Source organism: Scardinius erythrophthalmus (assembly GCF_964197995.2).
Source record: "Scardinius erythrophthalmus genome assembly, chromosome: 17".
Lineage (NCBI taxonomy): Eukaryota > Metazoa > Chordata > Actinopteri > Cypriniformes > Leuciscidae > Scardinius > Scardinius erythrophthalmus.
The window spans coordinates 11,443,793-11,454,864 of NC_138237.1; positions in this window are offsets into that span (position 1 = coordinate 11,443,793).

Below are 11,072 nucleotides of genomic sequence, written 5' to 3' on the forward strand. Positions count from 1 at the left end.
AATAACTTTTAAGAATAAATTAACATTTCTGAATATGTTCCATACCTCCCTAACTCAAAATGATTCATGTTTGTGAGCATAAACACATGTGATATAATACATTACTCGCATAGATTGATTAAATGATCGTAAAATGCTTATATAAACATTAGATTAAAACATGTATTTATTTTTGTTATTTATTGTTCATGCAAAATAAAGCATTAATTCAGTATTGTGTTATTAATTTTAATTGAATGGGTGGGACTTGTCTGTCGTTAACCTTTGAAACAATGCAAACCGCTATTCTGAGCAGGAGTGGCTTATGTTTGTTTTTTTCTAAGCTTCCTAAGGGTTTGCACACAATTGACAAATGCTGGCTATTTTAATCTTTCAGGGGGACATATAGCTGCTGCAATAACGAGATCTGCTGTATGAGCAAAGGTTATTGTAGTCACTTTCTGCATCTAAGGATTGGAAATAATCATTAAAAAACTGACATCATCATGCAATCAATGAGGGAAGTAAATCTGGATACATACAGTTTGTCTCTACTTACGGCAAAAGAAGATATCCTGAATCCACGATCGTCAACAAACTGGTATGGTGACGATTTTTGCTTATTTGCTTTTTTTTCCCTTTTTTTAAAATCCATACATGTGGCATGTGAAGTTGGTTGAAATTGAAAACGTTTTCATAATCCTAAAAAAAAAAAAAATACCAATAAATGTTTCTGACCATATAACATTAATGTTACTAATACATCAGTGTTACTTTATTACTGAGTTTTTGTAAATATTTTCAATTATTTTGTATTTTCCTTTTAATTTTAGTACGTTTTAGTAGGCTAATTTATTAGTTATTGTTTAAATAGGTCTATATAGTTTTAGTTACTTTACAAAATAAAAATAAGGAATGTTGCTTTGACAATAGAAATAAAATAAGTATCGGAATTGTTTTGGTTTAAGTTATAAAACCATTTACATGCATTTAAACTAACAACAATAAATATAACGAATATTAAATACATTATAATATGATATAATCAGCATAATATCCTAAATTGTAAAAGCGAAAAAGTCTTAGCAGAGGATGGTTTCGATCCATCGACCTCTGGGTTATGGGCCCAGCACGCTTCCGCTGCGCCACTCTGCTTGCCGGTGAGCCACTGGCACTCTGTTGACTCTTGAACAAAACACAGTTTCCGTTGCTCTTATTTAGCCTTCTAAATGCATTACTTATTCATAAACGCCGACAACAACATAAAACACAACGCTCAAGCTGAAATTCCTTGGAAAGAAAGTAAATAATGTGCGACTGTTCAATTATACAGATGGCTGTAATGTGTGTGTGTGTGTGTGTGTTATGTGTTCGTCAGTGAAGGTAGAACGACCCCGTTTAAATGAATAGTACAACAACTCCATCTCATATTTAAAAGAATTAGGGCACATTCCACAAAAAAGTAACATTTTGTGTCCTATGAGTTAGTTTTTTGTTTCTTAAATGTTTTTTTTTTTGTCATTTGATTCCAAGTAACTCAAGTAGGCCATGTATGGCTCCAAACTAGCTGTCGTGTCTTGATCTGATGGAATATATAATATTTTAAAAATGTCTGTCTTATCTTAATGACCAAACAACCCCCTCCCAGACCAATTTCCTCTGTAAATACCCCTGCTTATCTTAATTAGTGTGTTTATCTGCAAAAGCACCCTGTATGACAAACTATCCTACAATCTGACATCATGAATCAATGGGGTGTGTGTGTGGGTCTTCAGACATGAGTGTGTGAGAGATTGTTTTTGACCATGCTGGGGGCTAAAATGCAGACATATTCACAAGCAGAGCAGTTCCTGTTGTTTTGGCAACTGTTGTCACAGGAAACGTTTTAAAAGGGAGAATGTCGCCGCTGGAAGAACTTTATTGTTTGAGAGCTTAAAAAAAGGTATTTCTGTTATTTTATGATGGAACTTTATTCAGTCAGTTTGTTCCTGATAAAAGAAGCCTTTTGGAATTCTTTCCTGATATTCATACAGCCAGATTTGATTTGATTTGATGATTAAACCAAAGCCTCATTCAATTATTCAAACCATATCCTAATTTGATCGTGTAGTTCAGATCTGTATTACATTATGTAACTGTATCAATTAATCAGATATTCAAAGTTAATAATGGCTTCAATCACATAAACAGAGACAGAAAGTGCCAGTTGGCTTATCAAGGTGCTAGTCTAAACACGGAAGTCTGGAAAAGCAGGACTCTACATCTTTATAACCTTCCTGTCTCTTTCATTTCCTCCCCTTTAGATAGAATTCACGTATATCTATATAAAGCATAATGTGTTGTTCACATCTACAGTAAATTTAAGGTAAGACACTACAGATGAATAAGGTAAAAACTAGATGATTACAGTACATTAAGACAATTGTTTTGTATTGCAAGCTTTCTGAACTCTTGTTGAAATATGCAAATGAGGCATACTGAAATCTGAACACTGGATAAAGCCATTTTTTTAAATTCTTATTTCATTTTGTTAACATATTAAAGTTTTTTTTTTTTTTTTACTGAGGGGATTTTTGATTATCACTCCATAAATCAGAAAATACTGTCAATATATATATAAAAAAACATTTTCTCTATGTCAATAGATTACGCATCCATCTGTAAAAACCTTAAAAATAAAGATAACAATAAAACTGTAAAATGTAATGTACTGTATGTACTATACGTGTTACTGAACAAAAAGCTAATTTTGAGAAAACGGCCTTTAAAGATATTTACTGTAATTGAACTCTACAGAAGCAAATAGAAAAAGAGTAATAAAATAATTTAATAAATCTTTAATCTCATTTTGTAATCTTTAATTTGTGGAAGCAAAATCTCAAAATTGAACAGTGCCTGAAAAAACACTGATTTTGCCTGTAATTTCTTGCCTTAATGAGAAAACATACAGAAACACCACATGCATCACTACATAGCAACATAACATACTGTAACAGCACCCAAGCAGTTTAAAAGCGTGTCTTATGAAAGTTAGCCTAGATATAACATGCATGACAGAGTCTATTATGTGGGTTCAGCTCAAGACATTTGCATGAGCCATTTTCTTTAATATAGCTCAAACTATTCACCTAGAAGTTGAGAAATGTTTGGATTAACAGTCTATGTGATTATCCATTCAAGAATGGCTGTGACATACTTAACATGGTGATTTCCAAGAAAGACAGTATAATGGCTCCAGTGTCTAAATGGGGTAATTTCTAAATGGAGTACTCAGGTTAGTATGTTCTAACATTGTTGTCATGAGAATGTGGGAAAACTTTGGGTTTGTTTTACAGAAGACCCTGGGGAGAAGGGTCCTGTTTATGGGCGTCATTCAAAGGAAATGCCATTTGTGCCTGATATATACACTACCGGTCAAAGTTTTAGATTGCTCTGATTTTTAAATGTTTTTTTTATGTAATAGAAAGCTTTTCTAACATTATACACTACAGTTCAAAAGTTTGGGGTCAGTTTTTATTTTATTTTTTGAAAGAAATTAAAGGGATAGTCCACTTTAAAATGAAAATTCTGTCATCATATACTCACCCTCATGTTGTTTCAAACCTGTATGAATTTCTTTCTTCTGCTGAACAGAAAGGAAGATATTTAGAAGAATGTCAGTAACCAGACAGTTTCTGGTACCATTGACTTCCATAGTATATTTTTTCCTACTATGGAAGTCAATGGTACCAGAAATACAGTAAAAAAACAGTAATATTCTGATATATTTTTACAATTTAAAATAACTGTTTTCTACTTAAAATATATTTTAAAATGCAATATATTCCTGTGATCAAAGCTGAATTTTCAGCATCATTACAGTCTTCAGTGTCACATGATCCTTAAAATCCTAAAATGTATTTAAAATCAAATGCAGCCTTGGTGAACATAAAGAGACTTCTTTAAAATCTTACTAAAATCTAAAACTTTTGAACGGTAGTGTAAATACAGTCAATACTGTACTGATAGTTTTGTTTCATTTCTTTTGCATTACACACTAAAAGAGCAAAATCTATCAATAGATCATATATAGATATATACAACCAAAACTCAAACAGTGCAGTGCAGAGCATTCCTATGACTTTTAACATTTCAGAGAACTTAAAATCCATTAGTCTTTGTTATTGAGTTATCCATCCTAATGAAATTACACAAACCTTAATATTCCTTGTGGCCGTTTTATTCTCTGTGTACAGGGCTTTATTTGCCTATGATGGAATAATGAACCGGCTCAAACTGGCTGATTCTGGAGGTGAGTGCACAGAAAGCCTTTTAAATAATGTTTTGGAGCTTGTTTTTATGCTTTTTTTTATAGTAGGTGGATTGAAAGAATTGTCGACTAAACTCCACCCCGTACGGCCACTTTACGGGATGTGCAGAGTGGGCACAGCTCAACCCTGCATCGTTATGATATTATGGGTTAGTTCATCCTCCACACAGTTCACTGTTTAATGTAAAACACTGTACTTTATTCCCCGTTAACCAGTGTTTGTGGGCTCTCAGGTAGGAAATGAAGTGGACGAGTACCGCAGAGCTGAGTGTGCGAGTCATGTACCAGCGATCAGGAACTTCTTTAAGGTAAAATAGAGGAGGGATTATGGGATAATATCGGCTTTAATTGTATTCAATTTAGAATGGACTCAGATTTTTGTATTTTATGTTGTAATTTAAGGGGTTCTAAAGCTTGTCACTGGGGCAGAAACCTTTAAAGGGATAGTTCTCCCAAAAATGAAAATTCTGTCATCATTTACTCACCGTCAAGTTGTTCCAAACATGTATGAGTTTCTTCTGCTGAATACAAAAGAAGATATTTTGATGAATATGGATAATCAAACAGTTGATGGGCCCCATTGTGGTTTGGAACAACTTGAGGGTGAGTAAATGATGATAGAATTTTCATTTTTGGTTGAACTGCAGTTTAAAGGGACATCTTTAAACCTCATTTACCTGTAAACATTGTACTTTTAGGGTATTTTTTAAAAAAAAAAATTGTAAACTACACCTTTTAAGGGTAGATAAAGTATAAAGTTGGCCTTTTGGGTTCTGCCTCAGTGAAAAGCTGTTGAATTTTTTTGCACAGTTTTTTTTTTTTGCTTTATTCGTATGTAGAGATGATTCGAATTAGGGAACATAATAGTCGTTCTTGTTTTGGGATCATGAGCATGCAGATCTTAAATTAGATTTTTTTAATTAAATTTTTTCTTTTAGAAGTCTTGTTAGACTGCATGTCTTGTCAGGATGGATTATACGTTTAAAATAAAAAGATGAATATGTTAAAAAATGTCTATCTTTGTCTTTCTGGTGCTTCAGGAAGTTCACATCTTTCTTCCAGCGCACACTTTGGATGAAATCACAGAAGAGAGGATCTGTACACTGGCCTATAATGCTGCCGCGGTCACGAAGGGGCCGAGAGGGAGACCCGGACGCCGGATGGAAGACGGACAGGCCATTGTGGTATGACGCCATGACTATTTCTTACCACAAGACTTGAATCCTGAATGATGAAGTTGTTTTGAAAAGTAATAGCCAGTCAGGCAATTCAACTCTATTAAAATCAGGAAAATGGGAAACAAATCAAACTGAACCCTCAACATTTCCAGGGCACTAATTACAAGCGAACTATCGCAGCCGCAGAGATCCAGAGAATCCAGAGAGATTCTTTCTGGGCACAAGCAGAGGTACAGTGTGAGATTTTACATTTCTTTTTCATATTCTTTACACAGTTGATATTATCATTTCTGAATGTTCTGGAAAGAACTCTCCACATCTCCAAATGTGCGGACATAACCAATACACCTCCAAAATAAATAAATAAATAGTCAATTCTGGTACTGCTCATACCACTCATTTTATGTGTAATTGGTAATAAATCACAGTTTACAATTAACAAATAATAATAATAGAAATTAAAAAAAAAATGTTGTTGAATATTTTGTGTATTCTTCTTCCTTTTAATTATTAACCCATGGCACATTATTTTATAAGATTTCAGAACTTACACATTTATTTTTTACTATAAATGTTTCTTTTATTTTAAAGGGATAGTTCACCCAAAAATGAAAATTCTGTCATTAATTACTCACCCTCATGTCGTTCAAAACCCATAAGACTTTAGTTCATCTTTGAAACACAAATGTAGATCTTTGTAATGAAATCTGAGAGCTTTCTGTCCCTCCATTGATAGTCTATGCAACTAACATTTTCAAGCCGGAAAGGTAGTAAAGGCATCATAAAAGCAAACTCCAGTGGTTTTGACACGAGACCTGATGTTGTTGCGTGAATGTGCGTTGTAGATTAATATTCTGCATCACTTCAGAAAATTGAGGATAAACCACTGGAGTCACATGGATTACTTTAATGATGCCTTTATTACCATTCTGAGGCTTGAAAGTGGAAGTTGCGTAGGCTGTCAATGGAGGGACAGAAAGCTCTCAGATTGTCGTATGAATCTTGTCAAACAAATGTCTTACGGGTTTGGAACGACATGAGGGTGAGTGATTAATGACAGAATTTTAATTTTTGGGTGAAATAACACTTTATCAAAAAAAAAAAAGAAAAAGATAATTGATAGCTAGCTAAATTGTATTAGCAAGTCCAAGGCTTACCCAACCTTTTCTCTAAGTCGCACACAATACAATAACAGTCAGAGGTCTGTTTCTTACTATATTTATTTACAGAGAGAAGAGGAGGAAAGGAAAAAGGAGGAACAGCGGAGGGCAGCAGAGGACAGGAGGCAGAGAGAGAGAGAACGAATGCTCCAGGAAAAGAGAGAGGCGATGGAGAGAGATAGGAGGTTGAATGAAAAGGAACAGAAAATAAAGGAGCAGAGGTCAGACAAACAATCCCCCAATGCACAAAATTCCCATGGGCCAAAAGTGAACTTTTAAAATCTTTTTTTTTTTTTTTTTTTTTTAAAGGAGAATACAGGCCAAAATGGATGCAGAGGCCCGCAAACAAGAGAAATTAAAATGGGTATGAATAATGTGTTTCTGTGTGTGTTTACATGCACATGTTCAATGTTAATCTATTTTTATATATATATATATATATATATATATATATATATATATATATATATATGTTTATATCACAGGAGCAGGAAAGGGAACGTGAAGAAGAGGAAATGAGAGCTAGATATTTCCGCTCTGAATCAGAGGAAAAATCTTCGGTGAGTTCTGTCAATCAAACTTCAACCTGCACTAAACTGCTGTGTATGGCCTATGAATTTAATGCTGTGATGTAATACTGTTTATGGCCAGCAGGAGGCAGCAGCTCTAGTGTCTCAGCGTGTTGCAAAAACCAGAGAGTTTTTCAGACAACTGTCCTCCTCAAGTGTCCACACAGCCTCCAGTCCCAGCTCACCCCATCCAGGTAAAGTGTAATACAAAGAGAATCGGCATGTGTTCCCACTGACTTGAACGGCGAGAACGACTTCGCTATTGCATAACCTGCCCACAAACAAATATGTCTTACATTTGAGAACTTATTTTAAAATCCAAAGTAATTTATTTTTGCATTTTTATGCCAGCACAAACAGCTTTGATTTAATGATCAGATGTTTTCAAATTGTTATTGTATTAGCAATTATGAAATGACACGGAACAATACATTTGCTACATTTATTAGTCTAGGTTAATGTTTCTACACTGTAAAAAGTTATATGATCAGTAAGTTATGACAACATATGTTTTTAAATTGCTTTAACTCATAAAAATAAGTTTTCATTTTTAGCGCAATTTTCCACCGGACAAAATTGCGATTGTTAACTCATGATTTCTGTTCTGTCTGTGCGCACCAATCTGGCACTTCTATCTACTCTTCAACCAGACCACAGAGACTTCGGGTTTTCGGCATTATGTTAAGGAAGGTCTAATCTCGGGAACGCACAAAAAAATCCAGGAAAATATTTGGGATTTCCTGGAAATTCCAGAAAAAATTCCGTTTTTTGCAAATTTCTCGGCAACCATAATAGCTATCGAGTTGAAACAAATTGCAATCGATAGCTTATAAAATGTAAAATAATATTAGAAAAAAAGAATTGATCAAAAATCTTTCCTTTATGCTTCAGAAATTAATTAAAACTTTATATTTTTATATTATTATGTATATATTATGTAAAAAATAATGAGCTAATAAAAAAAATGATGTTCAACTAGTCAAGTGATTGTGCCTTTTTTATTATCCATTGCTGATTTGATTTCAGAAAGTTCATTTGAATTTCAAGAGAAAGTTATATTCTCGAGCAACTTATTTTCTCTTTCATTTACTATCTCTTAGTGATCCCATGATGTGAGAAAATTGCGCTAAAACACTCACTGAGTTTTTATTACTTGTTTAAAGTCAGTTTAATGTAATTTAAGTTGAAATGACTGAAAGTTGATTGCACTTAAAAATTTAAGGCAGCAACTTTTTTTTACAGTGTACATACAGTATTTCTACACTACTGATTAAAAGTTTGCAGTCCATGTTGTTCATCAATGATGCATTAAATTGATTAAAAGTGACAGTAAAGATTATTACAAAAGATCAATATTTCAAATAAATGGTATTCTTTTAAACTTTCTGTACAACAAAGAATCCTAAAATATTGTATCAGGGTTTTCATAAAAAGCCTGTTTTCAACAGTGATAATAGTAAGAAATGTTTCTTGATCATCAAATCAGCATATTAGTATGCTTTCTGAAGGATCATGTGACACTGAAGACTGGATTAATGATGCTGAAAATTCAGCTTTGACATCAAAGGAATAATTTGCATTTTAAAATATATTAAAATAGAACATTTATTACAGTGTTTACTGTATTTTGATCAAATAAATGCAGACTTGGTGAACATCTTTCAAAACAAAACAATAAAACAATCATTTTAAATTTTAGTTCATCATTAATGTATTAACTAACTAACTAAACCTTAATGTAAAGTGTTTTCCAGTTAGGTAAATACATAGTGAATTCAATGTGATCAATTGACACATTTGAGTTCAATGTTTAGAGATATTCAGCACGATAAAAACAGGGTGTTTGGTAACTGAATGTGCGTCACGACTGCCACGTGTTGACTGATTTGCTGATAATAATGATAGTAATGTAGTTTTGTTTGTAACTGTAATTTTCATATTTTACTGCCATTTGTTTTGAAATCTTTCTTATTTTTTGCAGTCAGGGGTCTCAATAGACAACTGCATCGCAGTCAGACGGACAGTATCTTCAGTTTCAATGAATCACCTTCTTCTCCACCTGTATCCCCGTACAGATCGGTATCTCCTTACTTTCAGTCAAGTCCCACATCCCAGAACCAAACTCTTTTAACTAACTCTGTAGCTTCCTCATTGCAAAATTGTGCAACGCTATCAATCAAAAGCCAGATCTGCCTGTCTTCAAGCAAGAAAATGGAGTCGCATGCCGTAACTGATGCTGGTGCCATGCCACTCCTCCAAACTCAACAACCTTTGACTGATGCAAATGAATCTGAAAGAGAAACTTCAATTGGTGATGTACTAGATAGGTTGGTCTTTTATCCACCTCCAGCAACTGCTGAGCAGCTCAAAGCCGGGGAATCAGAGATGGTGGATGAGTTTCCTCCACCTCCCTCTGGTTTTGAGAATTCACCAGAACTGGTTGTGAACCAGCCTGAGACACTTGTTGATCCCTTAGACACCCCTATGTCATCTCTTCCTCCATCAAGTCTTTTGGTACCTGAGCCCCCCGCCAGACCGCTTCCTGCGCTGCCTGTTGCCCCACGAATGCTGAGAGACCTGGAACCGGGGAGAGATTTTACTGCTCGGGCATCTGTTATACCTACGGTTGAGGAGGAAGATGTGGAGGAAAAGAATGAGGAAAGGGAGATTAAAGATGAGGGAAAAGATGTGCCAGGGAAGGATGGAGAGAGAAGGGGTCAGGAAGAAGGGAAGGGGGGGCAAAAAGAGGAGGAGGAACATGGCATGATTATGGGAAAACTTGAAAGTGAAAAAGAATCTAATGGGAAAATGTTGGAAGAACGGGAGAGTGGAAAAGACCAAGATGGGAAAATGTTGGAAGAACGGGTGAGTGGAAAAGAACAAGATGGGAAAATGTTGGAAGAACGGGTGAGTGGAAAAGAACAAGATGGGTATATGTTGGAAGAATGTGGGAGTGGAACAGAAGAAGATGGAAAAATGTTAGAAGAACGTGAGAGTGGAAAAGAAGAAGATGGGAAAATGGAAGAACGTGAGAGTGGAAAAGAAGAAGATGGGAAAATGTTAGAAGAACGTGAGAGTGGAAAAGAAGAAGATGGGAAAATGTTAGAAGAACGTGTGAGTGGAAAAGAAGAAGATGGGAAAATGTTGGAAGAACGTGTGAGTGGAAAAGAAGAAGATGGGAAAATGTTGGAAGAACGTGAATATGGTAAAGATCACGATGGGAAAAAGTTGGAAGAATGTGATAGTGGAAAAGACCAAGAAGGGAAAATGTTGGAAGAATGTGAGTGTGGAAAAGAACAAGATGAGAAAATCTTGGAAGGTTGTGGGAGTGGAAAAGAACAAAATGGGAAAATGTTGGAAGAACGTGAGGGTGGAAAAGAACAAGATGGGGATATGGTGGAAGGTCATGGGCTTGGTAAAGAACAAGATGGGAAAAAGTTGGAAGAATGTGAAAGTAGAAAAGAACAAGATGGGAAAATGTTGGGAGAACGTGAGTGTGGAAAAGAACAAGATGAGAAAATCTTGGAAGGTTGTGGGAGTGGAAAAGAACAAAATGGGAAAATGTTGGAAGAACGTGAGAGTAGAAAAGACCAAGATGGGAAAATGTTGGAAGAACGTGACTGTGGAAAAGAACAAGATGAGAAAATGTTGGAAGAACGTGACTGTGGAAAAGAACAAGATGAGAAAATGTTGGAAGAACATGAGAGTGGAAAAGAACAAGATGGGGATATGGTGGAAGGTCATGGGCTTGGTAAAGAACAAGATGGGAAAAAGTTGGAAGAATGTGAAAAGAGAAAAGAACAAGATGGGAAAATGTTGGAAGAACGTGAGTGTGGAAAAGAACAAGATGGGGAAATTGTGGAGGAAGAAGAGAGCG